The 22,987-nt window shown below is 36.4% G+C and overlaps 1 pseudogene; it reads right to left on the bottom strand.

The window, feature by feature from the left end:
* Positions 1–2,402: 2,402 nt before the first annotated feature.
* Positions 2,403–22,987, bottom strand: part of LOC123233979 — a 37,853-nt pseudogene continuing 17,268 nt past the window's right edge.

Raw genomic sequence — 22,987 nt, forward strand, 5'->3', positions numbered from 1 at the left:
CCCCTTCTGGCATATAAATCACAGGTTCGCCAACACGGGTCTAGACCTTCTGCCTTGAAACCAATACATAGTTTTGATTCTGAGATGGAAGGTAAGAGTTAAAAAAAAAAAAGCATCTCCAAGCCTAAAATCAGTGATGGATTAAAATGGGTATTTCTGTGGAACAGATTTTGCCATTTAATCTTTGTAACAAGGTTAAAGGAGTTATAATTAAGACTACAATACTCTCAATCAGCAGTAACTAATCTTTTGGTGTTGTACTTTTTTCATCCCAAAATGGGAAATTAGTCATTGCACTGTAAAGAGAACCTAGCTCTGGTCTTTATTTAAGAGGAAATAGGTACCTTACGTAAAAATTAAACTATCAGAAGATCTGAAAACAGGAAGGGAGATGCAGAGAAGGGACAAAAGATAAAGGAGAGAGGAGGGAAATCTCTGAATCCACAGAAATGATGACCATGGAGACAATGGTCCCTTTAAGTACTTATCTGTCAATGTGGAAAATGTGTGGGCTGGATGAGAAGTGTCTGTCTTTTTCCTGGAGGATTTGGTTTGGACATAGAGGCAGGAGGGATAGAATGTCAGCCTTGATAACAGGTTGCTAAGGAGGCTCAGGATAAACTTATTGGACCTGAAGGAAAGAGGTTGGAGAAGAGAAAGAGCCAGTTTCTCTTTCTCCCTGTGGCGAAGAGCAACCCCTGCTGGAGGAGAGAACCACAATCACTTTGCTTTTCTCTCCTGCCCCAATTCCTTCCTTCTCCATACCCAGGTCCAAGAGAGCATGGTGGTAACAAGAACCTGAGTAACCTCTTTGGGTAACCACACTAGTGGGCAGGGTTGATGGGCGCTATAGTCCTTGTCAAGGCTTTCCCATTCAAGCCCCTGGGAGTGCCTGGCTGAACATGCATTTGAGTTTGTGATACAGATATCCAGGGAAGTGTGAGGATGCTGAGGGAGGGATGGGATGATGCTATTAAAGCCATGTCTGAAGTGAGTGTGTATATACTTGCACAGGCAGGTGTGATGAATCTGTGGGCCTGGATTTCACATCCCCCTCAAAAAATGTATTCTATAGATTTTTTTTTAAACTTAAGAAATCTAGGATCTATTTGCTTTAAATTTAGAAAAGTTTTTTTTTATTCATCAATATTAGAGCAACCATCACCAACATGGAGACAATTACAGAATCATACATTCTGTTGCATGCTGGTCACATATTTCCTTGCTAAGCCACTGAAGCACACAACAAGATATATCAATATTTCAGAAAAATATGCAATTATTAATGACTGCATTTTGAACACTCTCACCAGTATCAAAAGTAGTTATTTTAGGGTTCTAAATATTTGCAACCCAACCAAACAGATAAACAGATTTGGAGATAAATCAGGGATTAAAAAGATGTCAGTGATGCAAATGGGGGTGGGAGGTGAAGAGGGAGGAGTGATGCAGAAACTTTACCTTAATTCTGAAAGGGGGAAGTCTCTTTACCAGAAAAAGGCTGCATCATCAACAGGGAACAGCAGGATAGGAAAAGAAGAGCAAATTATTTAGGTTATTTCCTGATGTCTGCAAGGAGCCATAACCCTGACTCTCATCCCTCCTTTCTGTCCTCCCAAATGAAAATCTTTGGCCCCAAAATAATTCTTTTCCAGTAATAAGTTGACGAGAAGCTACTATTTTGAGCGCTGGCACACTGATGGGTCTCATAAGACTCATTCAGAACGGGCTGCTTGATTTCAAAACTGAATCGGGGACAATGAATTTGGTTCCTCAGGAAAAAGATTTTTCGTCCCTTTCAACTGTGACATGATTGACTTTCTAAAACTGACCACAGCCCCCTTTGTATAGGGACCTAAGGAACCAGACTAGGAATAAAAACTCCTCTCGTTCTCTTATTTCTTGCCTCCAGGAGGTAAGATGAGGGAAAGAAAAATTCAAAGAAAAGCCTTTCTTGTCCTCTAAAAGACAAATTGAGCTTCCCCAACTAGTAATCAAAAACCTTAAGCCGGGGGCAGCTGGGTAGCTCAGTGGATTGAGAGCCAGGCCTAGAAACCAGAGGTCCTAGGTTCAAATCCGGTCTCAGACACTTCCCAGCTGTGTGACCCTGGGCAAGTCACTTGACCCGCACTGCCTACCCTTACCACTCTTCCACCTATAAGTCAATACACAGAAGTTAAGGGTTTAAAATTAAAAAACAAAAAAACCAAAAAAAAAACCTTAAGCCATTCTTTGGAAGTTCTGCCTAGCCACACCAGGGGGGCTCATGAAACCCAGAGATTAGTTTTTCTGAATTTTAATACAAGAAACTCTAACATTTAATGCTGTCTCAAATGGGAAGGAGAACAAAAGAAAGCACCTTCCTCCCCAGTTCCCTCAATATTCATATTCTAAGAGAGAAGCTAACTTGCTAGCTTGACTAGCAAGTTATCCCCATATTTTCAGAGGAGATTTTCATGATTGTAGTTGACTGAGTATTGCTCCACCAGATGTTTGGGTTTCATGGAGTCCAAGAAGTGTTGGCACCAGTGACTTTCCAGCTTAATGAGGGAATTGTATAGTACTGTACCACCTTCAGTCCATGGGGAACATAGTTCTCATTGTTAATTCTGCCAAGACAAAAAGGATGAAGCTAGCATTTTGGGACACTGTGTCAACCAGAGTGGGTTGGGTTGGGAGAGGGGTGAAACCCTGGGAAGTGTGTCAGTTAATTTTACTAAAACCGTTTTTGTTTTCTTTTTTTAAATTTTTGTTAAAAGGGACAACTCTCTACATAGGACAGGCAAATGAGATATTTGTAAATGAAAGTGATATAAAAACAATAGAGAGATCAGACAAAATTTTTAAGCAATAAATTATGTTGTTAATTTTTAAAAAGTTTATCATCACTCTGCAGGGGATTTTCAGACCAGGAAGATGCCAACCCACCATCCCCCTAGTTTATCCATTCTAAACAGTAATTTATGCCCACATTCACCCCCTATTCAGAATCTGGTTTGGGCAAGAAAGTAGCCTATGCAGTATAGAAAGTTATGGTTCATTTCTATATGGCTTTCTTCTTTAGAAACAGGTTCATAAACTACATACACAAGTATATTTCAATCAGAGCAGTTGCTGTTTAATGGAGAGAATAGTCTCTGCTACCTTCCTACTTTTAAGAATGTCTTAAACATTAATGAGGTGCTATTTGAAAAGGAATTCCATCTCCTTTAAAAGATTACTCCAAAAAAGTGCTCTCAGCATCACCCCAAATAAGGTCCGTCCCCTGCAGACACCAGGGGAGTTATGCATAACTTTCTCCCTGTTCTATTCCCACATTCTCTATGACCCTGTGTCACTGGTCTCCTTGCTGTTTTTAAGCAAGACACTCCATTAATTCAAATGTCTAGAAAAGGCAATGCCCTAAACGTATTTGTAGATATTTAGTTCTTGCTCTTTCGAAGTTATCTATTAACTCATTTTTGTCTTTTCTCAAATAGATGTTCTTCTGAGTTGTAAATATATCAACCATCCAAACCTAGTAAGATGAATTTAGGGAACAGAACTTCAAAGAGAAGACATTTTATGATGGAACACATCATAAACTTAGTAAAACAAGCGTGCCCTTCTTATGTGCCTCTATAGAAAAAGAAAAGCATTCAATTTCCTGATTTTTAAAAATATTTGTTTCTTTGAATTAAAAAAAAAATTTGACATTTTTTTATTTCCTTCATTTCCAAATACATCCTTCCTCTCCTCTACCCAGAGAGCTATTATACCTTATAACCAAAAATGGGGTGGGGGAAGGGAGAGGAGAAAGCATTTCAGCAAAACTAACCAACACAGTAAGGCTGACAATGTCCCAAACCCAAAGTACTCCAACTCGGCAAAGAAAGAATGGAGGTTACACCTTCATTTTTAATAGCTCTGTTTCATTCTCAATAGTGGTACAATATTTTATCATATGGTTAAGTCACTTTACCTTTAAATGGCTTTGTTTATTCATAAAACGGTAATGTTTTCATAAGTTATCCTTACAAGTTTTTGTGAGAATTTTTAAAAAATGAGATAATAGATAAAGGAATACTGACAGAAAAACTACTGTGTAAATGTAATCTATTATTTAAGAAAATAAGTAGCAAAAAAAAACCAAAACACAAAAAAACACTAGGATCAGTAGGGCTTTAGAGTCTTAGAAATGTAATCATTTTAAATACTTCATGCTACTAATTGAGATTCAGTAGGGAAAACCAGTATATAACCCAGAAAACCTTTGCATTTTTTAAATTTTTCTACTGTACCCACTGAAATACTTCTAAAATCTCACCTTACTTCTGCGGGGTGGAGCCAAAATAGCAAAGTGATCCAGAGTAGCTCTGTACCACCATGAGAATCCTCTCCAACCAAGATTAAAATATCATCACAAAATGATACAGGAGTGAAAGAACAAGGAGACAGAGTAAAACAACTTTCAAAAAAAGAAAAACCCCAAAAGTAGGCAAAAAATATCTGGGACACTGAGGTGAGAGGAGAGCAGAGTCAGCAAGAAGCTGTAGCAAAGAGGGTAGAGTAAACCAAGAGCAAGCCACACACCCCAACCCCACATCTGCTGTCCAAGGTTCAAAGCCAACATCCAGATCCTGAGATCCTGCCTGGGCAAAAAGAGGTACAAAACAACCCATACCCCTTGAAATTTCAAACCTGTGGAGAAGTCTGGAACTCTAGCCCAGGGAATTCTAGTTTGGACTTGGGACAAGGACTTAATTCACACCATGTGGTGGATGATGGTATTAAGTACTAAGTACTGATCTTTTTGCCTATAGCTCAGGGCAGAGTTCCAAGACAGGACAATTGAGGATGAGCCTGATTGGATCAAGTACACAGTGAGACCAAAAACTTGATCCTAAGGCTGGGGCTTGAATTTGATAAGCCTCTGACCTGATTAAGAGCAGAGTGAGATAAAAACTTACACCTAAGCCTGAGGAAAATCTTTAAACTATTAGCATCTCAAGGGTCATTTGAATCAGCAGGGGAAGGGGGATCTCAGAGCTCTCAGCCCTCAGACTATCACATCATCCCCCAAGCCTACCCATAACTAGATGGGAAAAATGAGCAAACAACAAAAAAAGCACCAGAAGCAAAGGAAACACAAGAAAAGTCCAAAAGAAAAATATGAATTGGACACAGAGTCTGGAAGAGACTTCAAAAACCAATTAAAAGAGGCAGAGGAAAAGTGGGAAAGAGAAATGAAAGTGATTCAAGAAGAAATGGGCCAATTGACAAAGGGGAACCAAAAACTGACAGAGGAAAATCAGATCTTAAAAATCATAATTGATCATCCAGAAACTAATGATTTCATGAGAAATCAAGAAACAATAAAGTAGAATCAAAGGAATGAAAAAAAACAGAGGAAAACATGAAATATCTTGTTGAAAAAACAATTGACATAGAAAACAGATCTAGGAGAGACAATTTGAGAATTATTGGACTACCTGAAAGCCATGATTAAGGAAAACCTTGGACATCATATTATAAGAAATGATCAAAAATAATAATAAGAAAATAAAATTGAAATTGAAAGAATTCACAGATCACCTCCAGAAAGAAATCCTCAAATGACAACTTCCAGGAATATAATAGCTAAATTCAAGAGCCACCAAGCCAAGGAAAAAATATTTCGAGCAGCCAGAAAGAAACTATTCAAATATCATGGAGCTACAATCAGGATTGCACAGGACTTAGCAACTTCAACATCAAAGGATGGAAAGGTTTGGAATATGATATTCAGGAAGACAAAAGATGTGGGTTTACAACCCAGAGTCACCTATCTAGCAAAACAGTATATTCTTTCAGGGGGAAAAATGGTCATTCAATAAGATAGAAGATTTCCAAGCATTCCTGAGGGATAAGCCAGCCCTAAACAAAAATTTTGCAATCCAAACACAAAACACAACAGAAGCCCCAAAAGGTAAACAATAAAGAGAAAATTTGAGGGACTCATTAAGGTAAAAATGTTTATATGTCTACATTAAAAAAAGATTTCTGTAATTATCAAAAATTACTCTTAGTAGTAGAGAAGATAGAAGGAATTTAATCAGAAAGAGAATGGAGAAATAAAATGATTATGATGATATGATGTATATGATATGTGATGATATGATATATATGTAAATATGATATGGAATGATATGTATGATATGATATGTATGCATATGAATGGTATGTAAAAAATCAATCAAAAGCTGAAAGAGATTAAATTAATCTAATGAAAAGAGATAAACAAAGAAATTACATTTTGCTAGACATTTATACACCAAATGGCATAGCATCTGGATTTCTAAAGGAAAAATTAAAGGAGTTCAAGGAGGAAATGGATAGTAAGACCATACTAGTGGGGGATCGCAACCTTCCCCTCTCAGAACAAGATAAGTCGAACTGAAGGAAGAAGTAAGGGAAGTGAATGAAATGTTGGAAAAATTAGAGTTAATAGATATCTGGAGAAAACTAAATAGGAATTAAAAGGAACATACCTTTTTCTCAGCAGTACATGGTACATATACAAAGATCCATCACGTACGAGGGCATAGAAATATTACAAACAAATGCAGAAAAGCAGAAATAATAAATGGAACTTTTTCAGATCATAATGTGATAAAAATTAATTAAAAGGTTAGTGGAAATAATTAACAACTTTAGCAAAGCTGCAGGGTACAAGATAAACCCACATAAATAATCAGCATTTCTGTATATTTCCAACAAAATTCAGCAGCAGAAATTAGAGAAATTCCACTTAAAATCACTCTAGACAATATAAAATATTTAGGAATCTATCTGCCAAGACAAACACAGGAATTATATGAACACAACTATAAAACACTTTTTACACAATTAAAACTAGGCCTAAATAATTGGAAAAACATTAATTGCTTATGGGTAGGAAGAATAATAAAATAATAAAAATGACAATCCTACCAAAATTAATCTACTTTATTCAATGCCAAACCTATCAAATACCAAAAGACTTTTTTAAAAATAGAATTAGAAATTAAAAAGGTTTTGTACAAACAAAACCAATGTAACCAAAATTAGAAGGAAAACAACAAACTGGGAAAATATCTATAAAAAAACTCTCTGACAAAGGTTAAATTTCCCAAATATATAAGGAACTAAGTTGAATTTACAAAACATCAAGCCATTCTCCAATTGACAAAAGATCAAGGGACAGGAATAGGTAGTTTTCACATAAAGAAATCAAAACTATCAATAAGCACATGAAAAAGTGTTCTAAATTCCTCCTGATTAGAGAAATGCAAATAACTACAACTCTGAGGTACCACTTTACACCTATTAGACTGGCCAATATGGCAGCTTGGAAGAGATGTGGCAAAATTGGGACACTAATGCATTGCTAGTAGAGTTGTGAATTGGTCCAACGATTCTGGAGGGTAGTTTGAAATTATGCCTGAAGGGCTTTTAAAGAATGCCTGTCCTTTGATCCAGCAACAGCACTGCTAGGTTTGTACTCCAAAGAGATAATAAGGAAAATACTTATACAAAAATGTTTATAGCTGCTCTCTTTGTGGTGGCAAAAAATTGGACAATGAGAGAGTATCCATTTATTGGGGATTGGCTGAACAAATTGTGATATCTGTTGGTGATGGAATATTATTGTGCTAAAAGGAATAATAAAGTGAAGAATTCCATGTGAATTGGAAAGACCTCCAGGAATTGATGCAGAGTGAAAGGAGCAGAACCAGGAGAACATTATACACAGAGACATGTGTATAATGTTCTCCTGGCTCTGCTCCCATTGTGGCAAATTCAAATGTAATAGACTTTTCTACTAGCAACGATGCAATGATACAGGACAATCCAGAGGAACTTATGAGAAAGAATCCAGAGAAAGAACTGTGGGAGTAGAAACACAGAAGAAAAACATATGATTGATCACGTAATTTGATGGGGATATGATTAGGGTTTCGATGTTAAAAGATTGCTCTACTGCAAATATGAATAATATGGGAATAGGTTTTGAACAATGATACATGTATAACCCAGTGGTATTGCTTGTCAGCCCTGGAAGGGGGAGGAAAGAGGGGTGGGAAAATTCATAAATCATGTAACTATGGAAAAATATTCTAAATTTAAAAAAAATAAAATCTCACCTAAATCAAAGATATGATTAGTCCAAATGGACAGTGTTCTCATAATTCCATGAAGTGGTGCCTCTGTGGAAGCATGGTTCCCTCTGCAGAAGAGATTCTCAAAATCTATCATCTATTTCAACTTTATAAAACCTATGATTATGTTTCTCTTAATAGTATAAGAAAATAGCATAGGCATCTTATGCTTAATAATGTAAGCATTTAGATATACATATGGATTTATATATATATGTATATATATACATATATATGCAAATAATTCCATTTCCCTAAGTCAGATTTTTAATCAGGTTTAAACCTTATTATTATTATTGCTTAAGTAATAAAGTTTCACTTTTTAAAAGTGCTTCCCCAATCTGATCACAACTTTATACCTTGTTTCCAAATTTGCTGCTTCCTGAAGCATCTGGTCTGTGACAGTGTCTGTGTTAAAAAACTCCTTGGCTGTAGGAGTTCTTCCTTTCTGGAAGCAGGCAAGGACTTGGCATTGAGCAGGGCCCTGGCCCCAGAGGGCACTTGGTAATGGACGGGATCTTCCAGCAAGCGGAGTCCCTCCTCAGAGCCAATGGGGGCTTCACACTCTTCAACCAGATGTTGCTTCAAGTTTTTGTCATAGTAACTCGAAATGGCATGGCAGGAGGTACAGAGGAGCAACTCATCATGGGAGTTATGGTCCTTCGTCTCAATGGGGAAGTGTTTCTGGTACTCATGGGGAACTATGTTCTTCCTGAAATGATACCCCCACCCCACCCCCCAAAACATTCAACACTGTTGTGCCAGGATTCTAAATTTCCTCATTTATGTCTGAGATCAAAGGCAATCTGGAATGGATGAAGGATCTGACCATTTAGTTTTTATTCTGAGCTCTAAATCACAAAGAAATCCTGGATGATTCACCTAAAGCAGGTAATAAACTGCCATTCAATGTGCCTAGAGCAATATGGGATCATGAAAAGAGAGAAATAGACTTTGGACAAGACTCGGATTCAAATCCTGTCTGACACTTACTAGATAGGTGACCATCGGCCTTGTCTCACTTGCCACTTGTCTCATCTGTAACATGGAGATGACACTTGAAGTACCTACCTCACAGCACAGGATTGTGAGAGAAAAAAAATAAGATCATCACGTTAAATGTTTTGCAAACTTTAATGTGCTGTGAAATTTCAGACATAATTATAACTATCCTGCCAGTATGTGGGTACAAATAACTTCCTGACTTCATTATGGGGGAGCTACATAGGCCAGAGAGAACTTCTTGGGAGTAGGGGCTGGTTGTTTCTCAAGGTCTTTTTATACTCATTGCCTAACAACTGTAAATGTTGGGTGAATGAGAGAAAACACTGGAAGAATTAAAATGTTTTTTAATAACCTTTGACATTAGTATAAAATTAACAAGTTCACCCTGAGTTTTCTTTTTTTAAAATCACTTTTTCAGAGCACCACACAGTGAACAATCTCTTCTTAGAAAACAGAATATCTGACTGCTTAGCCCAGAGGGCAGACTCTGAACTAATGGTAGAAGTCACACAGGGGAAGATGTGGCCCATGACTGGCATTGTTCTGAAATATAATAGACTACTTCATGAACTGATGCATGTCCTCTCAGTGAAGATGAAGACTGTGTGATGGAGATATCACAAAGGGAATTTATTCTTCAAATAAAGGGGGAATTTGAATTCCAACATCTTAACTATAGGAGTCTACGAGTTAATTATACCCTAATATCTTGGGGAAAAAAGCAATGTTCTTTCATCTGGGGAAGATTGTAGCCCTAGGGTCTTTATTGTACTCATTCACTAAAATTCTCTGTCATTTTCTAACAGGAACTCTCTTTTGAGAAATTCCATGGTCAACACAAATATTTGTCCCACCTTTCAGGAAGACTTAAAGTGATTTATGGAGGGTCATACAACAAAGCTAAGAAGTAAACATTGTTATCCAGACTCAACCTTGTAGTCAAAGAATACATGAAAACTCTAACCCCATAAGACACCCCTCTCCCCCAGAATACTCTAAATAATCTGCAGATCCTTTTAGAAAGCAAAATTCAAGACTCAAAATGCTTTCGGGATCACTAAGAAGAAACAGATGAAAAGAATGTCAGAAAGAGGGGGAAAAAGTATAAAGAAAATGTCCATTATTTCCTTCCTGAATGAAGGGACCCTTCAGGGATACTTCTTAATCTAACTGCATTATTGAGGAATTTTTCCCCTGGGGTGGACCTAAGAGAAGCCTCCCTCTTAAGCGAAGTGAACATGGGATAGGGAACAGTTCCTCAGAAGCAGGGAAGAATTTCCTACAAAGGACTTTGCAACTCCATGAGAGATCTGGAAGTCACTGGAGACAACACTGCTAGCTATGTTGATAGTCCTGGGGAAGGGGTCACAATTCTGCATTGCTCTTGTCCACACATCACTTCATTTGGGGACCAGAGGCAGATGGACCAAGAAGTCCCAAACTCACTGTATGTTGGATTCTTTCTTGCCATGTGCTACGTAGAGATTCTCTTTAAACATCAGATAATGATCCTTTGGGGATTCAGGCTGTCCAGATGGCTCAGATTGCATCTTGACCACAAAAGGATCTTCACTCATTAGTTCTTGAAAAAGGAAGAGGAAAGAGACTTTAGAATTTGATCGCCTGCCTTCCCAGCTGCACTGCCACCATGACACCCTTCGGACTCCCAGATATTGCCATCTGACTCCCTAATGTATGCTGAGGACTCCAGAGCCTTTCCCTTTGCCCTATAGCTGAGCCCTCCTTTGTGCTATCTGCCCTGATTAGAACATGAGCCCCTGCAAAGCAGGGCCTATCTCCTTTTTCTCTTTGTGTCTCTATCATTTAAGGCAGTGCTTAATTTTTTTCATAATCCTTACCCTCTCTTTTAGTATCATTTCTAAGACAGAAGAGTGGTAAGGGCTGGGCAATTGTACATAAGTGACAGCTAAGAAGCATCTGAGGGCAAATTTGAACCCAGGTCCTCTTGACTCCAGGCCTGGTATTCTATCCATGGTGCTACCAAGCTGCACTTACAGTGCTTAATAAATACTTTTTCATTAATTTGCTGCCCATTGAAAAGCACAACACATAGAAGATCCCCTCCTTGAATGTTGCCATGTCTGGCTCTGAAGTCCCCACCTGCCTATTTTCTGGGATCCTTTCTTACTGAAGCTGCCTGGCCCTACTCTAGAGGTCAGGCTTGCCAAAAACCAAAGTTCTGACACTCCTTATCTTCAGGTGTTTCAGTCAGTCTTCCCAAATAAATCACTTGAAAGATGACAAGGTCAAATAAACTTTTAATAACTCTAAGGGCAGGTTTACATAAAATGAGCAACAATGACCAAAAGGAACAGAGCTAAACATGATGGACAGAGATTAAGTGAGCCTTCATCAGCAATTATTTCAGGACCTTAAGTTAAATCTCCCTTTTTAAGTCTGTAAATCTCCCCATTTTTCTTTCCTTTTCTCATTCTTCACCAATCTGCCTCAGGAGCACTCTTCTCCTCCATTCTGTCTCCTACCTGGGGGTAGGACCTCATGTCCTACCTCCAATGCCTTTGTCTATATACCACTGAGCTTTCCTTCTATCACAAGTGCATAGACCGCTGCCTAACTATGCCTCCTCCATCTTGTGTTTGTGAAGTCAATTTCTTGAATATCACGAAGTCTTTTGTATTGAATTTCATCTTAGATTCAGTCCAATTCCAAAGATATCAGACTCTGACCCACAAGACTTCTGAGTGTAGCCCAAACTAAATTAAAATGTAATTAGAAAATGTTTAATAAATGAAAATACATTACAATAGGTAATGTTAATTTGGGTTTTCCAAGTCAATATGAGGGTGCACAAGGATGTATTTCTATCTGAGTTTGACACCATCGTTCTAGCCACTGAAGAACTTTAGGGATTCTGAATCTGTCATCTTATGGTCTGGCTATGCCTCCTAGCCTTGTGGTGTTTTCAATTTTGATTAAAAAAAGATTATAAAGAAAACTGAGAAAATGGAGTAAAAGTGCTCCTTTTGCTTTAATGGACTGTTGAGAGATAAATACGAAAAAGTGTTAATTGTCAAATTAGCTTTCCTGGTAATTAAGCCCAACATAATAAGAGTACTGTTACACAGGGTAAAATCTCATTTCTTTTTTAATTCAGGAGATCAAAACATAGCAAATTCAAATTAAAAAGACTCAAACTAAAATAATGACAATCACATGGATTTACTTTTGGCTAATTCACAGTGCTTGTTTTGAATTAACCATTCAGTTCCTAAAGGCACTATACCAGGGGTACCAAATTTCCCCTCTAAATTTCCTATTAGCCATTTCATTCCATTAGCTATACCAATTATACAAGGGGAAAAAATCTCATTGTCTAGGAAATAACATTTGTTTGGAGTTAGATACTACCCAGAACAAATATGTCATGTGCCTTTCTCCTGAGAAACACAGATCTCTTTAGCTCACTCATCTCCATAGGAGACAGATGAGGGATAAGAACAACATTCATTATTTTATAGATGGGGAAACTGGAGGTAGGTCACAATAAAATCAGTGGCAGAAGAAGGAAGCAAATGAAAGTGCCATTCTCACAAACAGATGCAAATACAGACGTGCTTCTATCTCATCAAATGAGATAGCATTTGGAAAGCACTTTGCAAATACTAAAGTGCTATAAAAATGTTTATTATTATAGCTATTACTATGATGATGAGGATGACATGGGGCTGTCATTGTTTACAGAAAAACATGAATTAAGTTGAAACAATGATTTGGGAAAAGTTAGTTTCACTATTATACTATCTGATTTGCCAAATGATATAGCAGAATGCCATGATATTATGGGGCTATTTAGTTTAATTTAGTTTTGTCTTGTGAGGCAGACCAGTAGTGTAGCTGAACTTGAAATCAGAAAGACCTGACTCAGGTTGTGACCCTAGGGCAAGTCAAGTTAACCTCTCTCAGCCTTGGTTTATTGATCTATAAAATGAAGATAATAAAAGCACCTACCTCACAAGGTTATTGTGAAGATTAAATGAGCTAAAATTTGTAAAGCACTTTGCAAGCCCTTAAACCATAATATAAATACTAGGTTGTTTTTTTTTTAAACTAGACCTGTAATTTCACTGTATTAGTAAATTCTGATGGGGAAATTCCTCTTCCAACACAGATGGGTGACTGTTTTGCCCAATATATTATTTTAAGTTGCCTGAGTCACTGAGAGATTGCAGGATTTGCCCAGAATAATCTCTATTTAAATTTTCATAAAGAAACAAGAGTTTTTTCAAACCAAGAATTTTGGTGACCTAGGACACCTTTAATATATGGGTCTATTATTAAGCAATTAATTTTTATTAAGAGATTTTCATATTCATAAGGATAATGTGTAATTCAGGCTTAATTTAATTTAATTAATTGTTTTCATTAATTTAACATTTTTTAGTGCCTACTTTTACCTAAATTTTAATAAACTACTTTTATTTTAAGATGCAGTTTGGCTCAGTGGTAAGAATTCTGGATTTGAAGTCAGAGAACATGGTATGGAATCCTGGTATGTTCGAATTAGAATACAGGATCATAGATTCAATGTTGGAAGAGACCTCAGCGGCTATCTAGTCTCGCTATCCCCTCATTTTTCCAGTTGAGGGAATGAGACTGAGAAATGTTAAGTGAATTACCTTAAGTTACATAATTAATAAATGACAGAACCAGGATTCCATACCATGTTGTTTTTTTTAAACCCTTACCTTCTGTCTTAAAATCTATACTAAGTATGAGAATATAAGAGTGGCTAGGCAATTGGGGTGAAATGATTTGTCCGGAGTTCACACAGCTAGGAAATGTCTGGGTTCATATTCAAACCCAGGACACCTTGCCGCTATCTCCAAGTCTTGTGCTCTACCCACTGAGCCATGAGGTGCCCCATAACTCATATGTTTCATTAAGTCAAAGTAAAGTTTTCTCTAGAATTCTGAATTGGGGATATATTATAGTGATTGGAATAAACAAATAAAATTCTTCCTTCAAGACCCAACCATTTTAAACATCTAGGGGCAAACTACTCTTTCCTCAGGACAAATGGCACATTTTAATGTTGAAAGCTGAGAGCTTTGCAAATAATATTTTTAAGTGACAATTGGAGAAATTGAGTCATAGAAAAATTAAGTGATTTATTTTGTACATAGTAAGAGAGAAAATTTGTGATGGAGCTAGCACTAGAGGAACCAGGTGCATTGACTAAGGCAAAAAATTTTACTTTGAAATAGAAATGTTCATCCTGCCAGGCATATCAATCAATGTAAAACTTTTCACTTTGAAATAAAAATATGTATCCAACTATTTCTTTATAAAATAAAATGCATTGTTGTCAATTAATGCTGCTTGGTCCTTCTTAAATTATGGTCCTTCTTTAGAAACTGAACCCAAGCTCCTTGTTTCCCAATCTAATATGCCACAATGACACATTGCTGTCTTTTAGGCTGTAGACACTTTAATAATTAATTAAGCCCCTTTTGTTTGTATATGTAGTTTGGAAATCCTCATCTTGGGCATTATCAGAGTGATTTGGATCTCTCAGAAGTCTAGTACTTGGATGACACTTTGGAAAATAGTTTACTAGAAACATTCCCAAAAGTCACACATACATCATTAGCTTTTCAATTGTTCTGAAATATGACCCATCTGTTCTTAGATCTTCAGCATCCCAATTGCTGGAACGAAAAAGAGGCGATTTGTCCAGAGGAAAGTTGAGTATGGTTTTAGCGAGGAACTTCAGGCTAAGCCCATTTGGAAGCAAATCTCTCCTGAAAGAGATGAAGTAAGTAAAACAAGGGACCAAGGACTGAAGAGGAAAAATAAAAGGGTTATTTGATCTCTTCTGGTTGCCTGACGGTCTTCTAAGAAGAATAGTAACTAGAAGGAAATACTTGACTCCATTTATCAACCTCTTGTCTGTGGGTAAATGTGCTGATAGGCTCAAGCCCAAGTTACTGTAGTTTATTTCTGAGTTGCCTGGAAATAGCCCTTTAGCCAAAATCCTAGAGTTTCAAGATAAGAGTGCTATAAAGCATAGTACTCTCTGAAGTATTTGGCTGCCATTCCATTTCAGGTACTCTAATAAACTAAGAATGAAAGGTAATATACTTCTGGAACACATTACCTCAAGAGGAAGTACAGGATTGTGGGGGGGGGGGGGCTAGGCAGCTCAATGGATTTAGATCTGGGCCTACAGATAGAAGGTCCTGGGTTCAAATTTTGCTTCAGGCATTTCCTAGCTGTATGACCCTGGGCAAGTCTCTTAACTCCCATTGCCTAGCCTTTACCTCTCTTCTGCCTTTGAACCAATACACAGTATAGACTCAAAGATGAAAGGTAAGGTGGATTAGTTCAGTCTTTCTGGAAAACAATTTGAAATCATGTCCAAAAAGTACTAAACTGTATGACACCTTAAACCCAGTGATATCACTACTAGGCCTAAACAAGTTCAAAGAAAGAGGGAAAGATCCTAAAAGTACAAAAATATAAGGGTTTTTTTTTTTGGCACAAAACTGGAACTAAGGGGATGGTCAACAAATTATGGCATATGAAGGGAAGGCTTTAAGAAATGATGAAAGGAACAGTTTCAGAGAAAACTGAGAAAACTTGAATGAATTGAGAAGAATGAATGAAAAGAACTAGAAGAGTTTATACTGTAACGACCATTAAAAACAATTTTTTTTTTTATTAAACCCTTACCTTCCATCTTGGAGTCAATACTGTGTATTGTGGTAAGGGCCTATCCTTCGAGAGGGTTTAGAGGGTTGATGCCTGTAGGAGGTCAGCAGCCTCCTAGTTCTGGAGTAGGGGCTAGACTTGAGTGGTAAAATGCTCAGAAAAATCAGATAAAGAAGAAGACTTCAGAGATAATGAATAGGATTATACCATATTGTAGTCTTTTTTGGACTACAGGGGTATGGTGTCCTTGGAATGTGCCTTCTCGAACTACATCTCGTCATCATTGATATATTGTTAGGAGTATCGAGATTAGGCCAATTATAAGGAGTAGTGTAGAATTAAAATGAAATCATATAATTGTGCCTGATGTCAGTAGAAGCACTGATAGTGCTCCTGTAAGTGGCCATGGGCTAGGGTTAACTATATGGTAGGCATGTGTTTGGTGTGTCATTATGAGTTATCATGTAGGTAAAGGCTGACTAGAAGGGTAAAAACGTAAGCTTGAATTATTGCTACAGCTAGTTCTAGGATTGTTAAGAGGAATAGAATTGAGAATGTAATGGTTGATACAGTTATGCTAATGGATGAAAGGGCTAATGTGGCTGAACCAATCAGGTGAATTAGTAAGTGTCCTGCGGTAATATTAGCTGTTAGTCGACTGCTAAGGCAAGAGGTTGAATAAATAGGCTAATTGTTTCGATAATAATTAGTATGGGGGTTGGAGTACCTTGGGGTAAGAAGTGGGCTAATGAAATTTTAGATTTGTTTCGAAAGCCTATATAATTACTGTACCAGCTCATAGTGGAATAGCTATGCCAATATTTATTGATAATTGTGTGGTTGGAGTGAATAAGTAGGGTAGAAGTCCTAGGAGGTTAGTGGAAGCAATAAATAGAATCAGGGACATTAATATAAGGGATCAGGTTCGACCTTGTTTGTTGTGTATTGTCATTATTTGTTTAGTGATAAGACGAATTAGTCAGATTTGTAATGTTTGAATGGGATTAGGAAGTCATCATTTAGGAGAGGATAAAATAATGCATGGAAATAGGATGATAAGTGGTAGGTAGGGTTGTAATACCTATAATTGTTGGTGTGATGAATGGGGCAAATAAATTTTCATTCATTTGTTTTCTCAAGGTGAGGATGTTTTTGGGGTTTTTGTTTGTTCTGTAGGATATGGGATTTGTGTTAGTGTTTGATTAATTATTTTGAGTTGATAAATACAAAATAATGTGATGATTATAAGCAAGATAGTGGTAAATCATGTAGAGGTGTCTAATGGTGGCATATTTTTTGAGGAGATATTATGTCTCGTGCATACTTGAAAGTATGGGAATGAGGGCTCAAAAATGATTGCATTATAGATGATCACTTTTCGAAATATTTAAGTGAAGTTATTTCTAGGACAATAGGTATAAAACTGTGGTTAGATCCGCAGATTTCTGAACATTGACCATAGAATACTCCTGGTTGAGATGATGTTAGGGTGACTTGGTTTAGTCGTCTTGGGATAGCATCAGCTTTTAGTCCTAATGATAGAACAGCTCATGCATGTAAGACATCTTCTGAGGAGATTAATATACGGATAGGTAGTTCTATAGGTAGAACTACTCGATTGTCTACTTCTAGTAGTCGTAGTTGGCCTGGGGATAGGTCTTGAGTAGGGATTATATAGGAGTCAAATGTTAAATCATCATAGTCAGTATATTCATAGCTTCAGTATCATTGATGACCCATAGCTTTAACTGTAAGATAGGGGTTGTAAATTTCATCTATTATATAGAGAATTCGCAATGAGGGTAGAGCAATTAAGACTAAAATTACTGCTGGTATGATAGTTCAAATTGTTTCTACTTCTTGAGCGTCTATAGTGCTTGCGTGAGTTAGTTTTGTGGTTAGTATTAAAATAATGATGTAGAGCACTAAGGAGCTAATTAGAAAGACGATTATTTGTGTATGATCATGAAAATATATTAATTCTTCTATAATAGGAGAGGTAGCATCTTGAAAACCTAGTTGTATAGGATAGGGCATTTAAGATACTTATAATTTAACTATGGCAAAGTTATGTAATGATTTTACTAGTATCTTTAGAGAAAGTCATAGAGGTTATGGGGGTTGACTTGAAATCAGTCTAAGGGGGTTCGATTCCTCCCTTTCTTGTCTAAGTTTTAATAAACACCGGTTGTTCAAATGTATGATAAGGGGGTGGACAGCCGTATAATAATTCAATGTTGGTTGTAGTTATTTCTACATTTATAATTTCACGTTTAGAAGCGAAGGCTTCTCAGATAATGAATACTTTTAGAATTACGGCTGTTAGTGAGATGAAGGAACCAATAGATGAGAGAACATTTCATATAGTGTAAGCTTCTGGGTAGTCAGAGTATCGGCGTGGTATACCTGAAAGCCCTAGAAAATGTTGAGGGAAGAATGTGAGGTTTACTCCAACAAATATAATAAAGAAGTGAATTTTTGTTCATAGGTTGCTGAGTATATAGCCTGTGAATAGAGGGAATCAATGGACAAAAACCCCCTATAATGGCAAACACGGCTCCTATAGATAGGACATAGTGGAAGTGGGCTACTACATAGTATGTGTCGTGAAGTACAATATCTAATGATGAGTTGGCTAGAACAATACCTGTTAAACCTCCAATAGTAAATAGAAAGATAAAGCCTAAGGCTCATAGTATAGCTAGAGATCATTTAATGTTACGTCCATGTAGGGTAGCTAGCCAGCTAAATACTTTAACTCCTGTAGGAATTGCAATAATTATTGTGGCGGATGTGAAATAGGCTCGGGTATCTACATCTAAACCTACGGTGAATATATGATGGGCTCATACAATGAAACCTAAGAATCCAATAGACATCATGGCTCAAACTATTCCTATGTAGCCAAAAGGTTCTTTTTTACCAGAGTAGTATGTTACGATATGGGAAATAATTCCAAATCCGGGTAGGATTAGAATATAAACTTCTGGGTGACCAAAAAATCAGAATAGATGTTGATATAAAATAGGGTCGCCTCCTCCATCTGGATCAAAAAAAGTGGTATTTAGGTTTCAATCAGTTAGAAGTATAGTAATACCTGCGGCTAGTACGGGGAGTGAGAGAAGTAGAAGCACTGCTGTGATTACTACGGATCATACAAATAGAGGGGTCTGATATTGAGATATAGCAGGAGGTTTTATATTAATAATGGTAGTAATAAAATTAATAGCCCCTAGGATGGATGAGATTCCTGCTAAGTGAAGTGAAAAAATTGCTAAATCAATGGAAGCTCCTGGGTGAGCAAGGTTGCCTGCCAGTGGGGTGTAGACTGTTCAGCCTGTCCCAGCTCCTGCCTCAATGGTTGAGGATGCTAGTAAGAATAGAAATGATGGGGGAAGAAGTCAGAAGCTTATATTATTTATTCGTGGGAATGCTATATCAGGAGCGCCAATTATTAGTGGTACAAGTCAATTACCAAACCCTCCGATCATGATAGGTATGACTATAAAGAAGATTATGACGAAAGCATGAACGGTGACGATAACTTTGTAAATTTGGTCATCTCCAATTAGAGTTCCAGGTTGACCTAACTCAGCTTGAATTAGGAGACTTAGGGCGGTGCCAACTATTCCTGCTCAGGCCCCAAAGAGTAAGTATAGAGTGCTGATATCTTTATGATTTGTTGAAAAAAGTCAACGGTTAATGAACATAGGTAAAATGGCTGAGTTTAAGTATTGAACTGTAAATTCAAAGACAGAGAGTAATATCTCTTTTTACCATTAAACTGAGGCCGAAAGTTTAGGCCCCTAGTTGTTAATTAGGATAAAGCAGGATAAATACCTGCCAGTTTAGCGCATGAAAGGCAGGTGAGCCCAGGGGGCTCTCCCGTCTTCTCTCCCTAAAAAGGCGGGAGAGATATTATGTTTTTAGCAAAGGCTAGTGACTTGCCCAGGGCCACACAGATGGGAAGTGGCTGAGGCCAGATTTGAACCCAGGACCTCCTGTCTCTAGGTCTGGCTCTCAATCCACTGAGCTACCCAGCTGCTCCCTTTTAAAAACAATTTTGAAAGATCTAAGTATTATGCTCAATAGAATGACCAATCATGATTCCAGATGACTAATGAAGACAGAAAGGTGGAGGAATTAATATGCAGAATGAGACACTTATTTTTTGGACATGCTAATATTGGAATTCGTTTTACATGACTATGTATATTTACTAGAAGGGTTTTTTTTTCCTTTTTTTCTCCAAGCATAGATAAAATTTGGGGAAAGAGAAAATGAAAGCTTATTAAACAAAAATTTAGTGGTCAAAGAACAATTAATAAATATAATAGATAAGTTTATTAAGGAAAATGTCAACAATGATATATAATATGCTATGACTTTTGAGAGGCAATCAAAGCAGTCCTTAGAGGAAAATGTATATCTCCAAACACTTTTATCAACAAAAAGAAATGAAATAGATAAATTACTTGGGTATATTATATTTTTTTAAACCTTACCTTCTATCTCAGAATTGAAAATGAATTTTGGTTCCAAAGCAGAAGAGCAATAAGGGCTACACTAGGAAGTGTATGAGACCAGATTTGAACTCAGGCCTTTCCTCTCTAAGACTGGGTCTCTATCCACTGAGCCACCTAGTTGCCCTTTTGGGCATACAACCTTAAAAAAAACAACAACTAAAAAATCAGCCAGCTCAAAAGCTCAAGCTAAAAATCAAAACAGAGATTCTGAAAATTAAAGAAAACTAATAAAATTAAAAACAAAACACCACTTCCCAGCTGTGTGACTCTGGGCAAGTCACTTGACCCCCATTGCCCACCCTTACCAATCTTCCACCTATGAGACAATATACCGAAGTACAAGGGTTTAAAAAAATAAAATAAAATAAAAAACAAAACAAAACAAAACAAAATTTGATTGATAAATAAAATAAAAATAAATAAAATAGGAACTAGTATTTTGAGGAGGAAAAAAAGACAAGGTATTAGCTCATCTTAATAAAAAAAATAAAAGGAAGAAAAAACTAAATTGTCAAGATAAAAATGAAATGGAAGAATTTGCGAAAAATGAAAGGAAACCATCAAACTATTGTCCAGACAGATGTCAACAAAGTCTCAAATGAAGTGGATGATTAATAGAACAAGAAAACTGAGTTTAAATAACCCAATCTCAGAAAAAAATTAAATAGTCCTTAACTGAACTACCAAAGAAAATATTAGGGCCAAATGAATTTATAAGTGAATTCCAATAAAAACTCAAAGTCAGATAATTCCAATATTATATTAACTGTTTGCAAAAAGAAGAAAAGAAGAGATTCTATCAAATATCTTCCATGATACCAGTATGGTTGTGGCACCCAAGCCAGGAAGAAACAAAACAAAGAAAAAAATTAGAATACCCTTAATGAATATTGATTTATAAATTTATAACAAAATTTTAGCAAGGAGGCTAGAACAACATGTCAAGACAATGATAGTGATCAGGATAGATTTATAGTAGGAATTTAGGATTAGTCCAATATTAGGAAAATTAGAAACATGATAGTCCATATTAATAGTGGAAAAAAACTGCAATTTCCTCAATAGATACAGAAATGACCTTTGACAAAAACACCTATATTTGTCAAAAAACACTAAGAAGCATAATAGTAAATGAACCTTTTCTAGATTTCTTTTACAAGACTCAGCATCATATATAAGCGGGAAAATGCCGGAGATATTTCCAAGATGAATTTAAATAAAGCAAAGATGTCCATTGCCACTCTCATCTGATATAGTGCCAGAAATGGTAGCTCTACAAAAAAAAAAACAAACAAAAAAAAACAAGAAAAACAAGAAAAAAATATTAAGGAAATAAATAGAGACCAAAGGAAACAAAATCATCAACTTTTACAGATGATATAATGAGAACCTTACAAGAGTTAACTTGGAATCCACAAACTTGCTTATTAATATTTTGATAGCTATTAAACTATAATTATTTTTAAATCATATTTAATTTATTTTATTTGTGAAATAAAAAGGGAACAAAGTGTGTTCTTAAGATAAAGCGTATACATCTTGCCAACCCCCCCCCCCCCCATAAGGAATGGAATATGTAAGTAAGTCTGTTTTAGTTTCAAGGATGCCTTGTTATTTTACGATTTGTCATGTCAAAAATATCAAGAGAAATAATGAAAAAATTATGAAATATCTCTGGCATTTTTCCACTTATATATGATGTTGAATTTTATGAAGACTTTATCTCACTTCAAGGACATCTTGTAATGGCTCTAGAAACAAGGGGAACAGCCCAGCTGTCCTATGTCTTCATGCCTTTGAAAATTTAGGGAAACACTCTTAACTTTACTCCTCCCACGTAGGGGCTCATGATAAGCTCATAGTATGCTATGTATCTTGCTATTTTCTCATTGGGGTAGACTTTACACCTAGATTGTAAGCCCTGTAAACGGGAATTGGACAGAAGCAGGAGGGGGTCTTTATAATGTTTATAACTGCGCCCAGCCATTGCCTTCGCCCCAGCTAGGCAAGTGCCCTTTCTCATGAGAAAGAAAAAATAAACTTTTGTTTCTTCTACTCTAACTTTCTGACTCCAGGCTTTTTTATTTGAGTGGACAGTAGGGTTTTTTAAATTATTATCCCACACATTTATATTTTTAAAAATCTTATTCAATGAAAGGGTTCATGACACAAAAAATGTTAAGCACTCCTGCTCTGTAGATTCAGCTAAAATTTTAATTAAAACCACTAATAAGCTCAGGAAAGCAAAATATAAAAACAGATCCACACAAAATCAGCATTTCTGCACATCATCAAGAAAACTCAACATGAGACAGATTCCATCTAAAATAACTACCGAATATATAAAATATTTGAATGTGTACCTATCAACATACATAAAGGAGTAACATTCTTTTCAGAAACAAAAACAGAAGACAATATGAATCATATAACTTTGGAAAACATAGAAAATTTGTTATTAAAATAAAATAAAGATAAAACATAAACAAAAAAAAACCCCAGACCTAAATAATTGGCAAGATTACTGATTGTTCATGGCTGAGCCATGCCAATAAATATAATCAAATGAAATTACCTAAGTTAATTTACTTATTCAGTACCATG

The sequence above is a fragment of the Gracilinanus agilis genome, chromosome 2, assembly GCF_016433145.1.
Source record: "Gracilinanus agilis isolate LMUSP501 chromosome 2, AgileGrace, whole genome shotgun sequence".
Classification (NCBI taxonomy): domain Eukaryota; kingdom Metazoa; phylum Chordata; class Mammalia; order Didelphimorphia; family Didelphidae; genus Gracilinanus; species Gracilinanus agilis.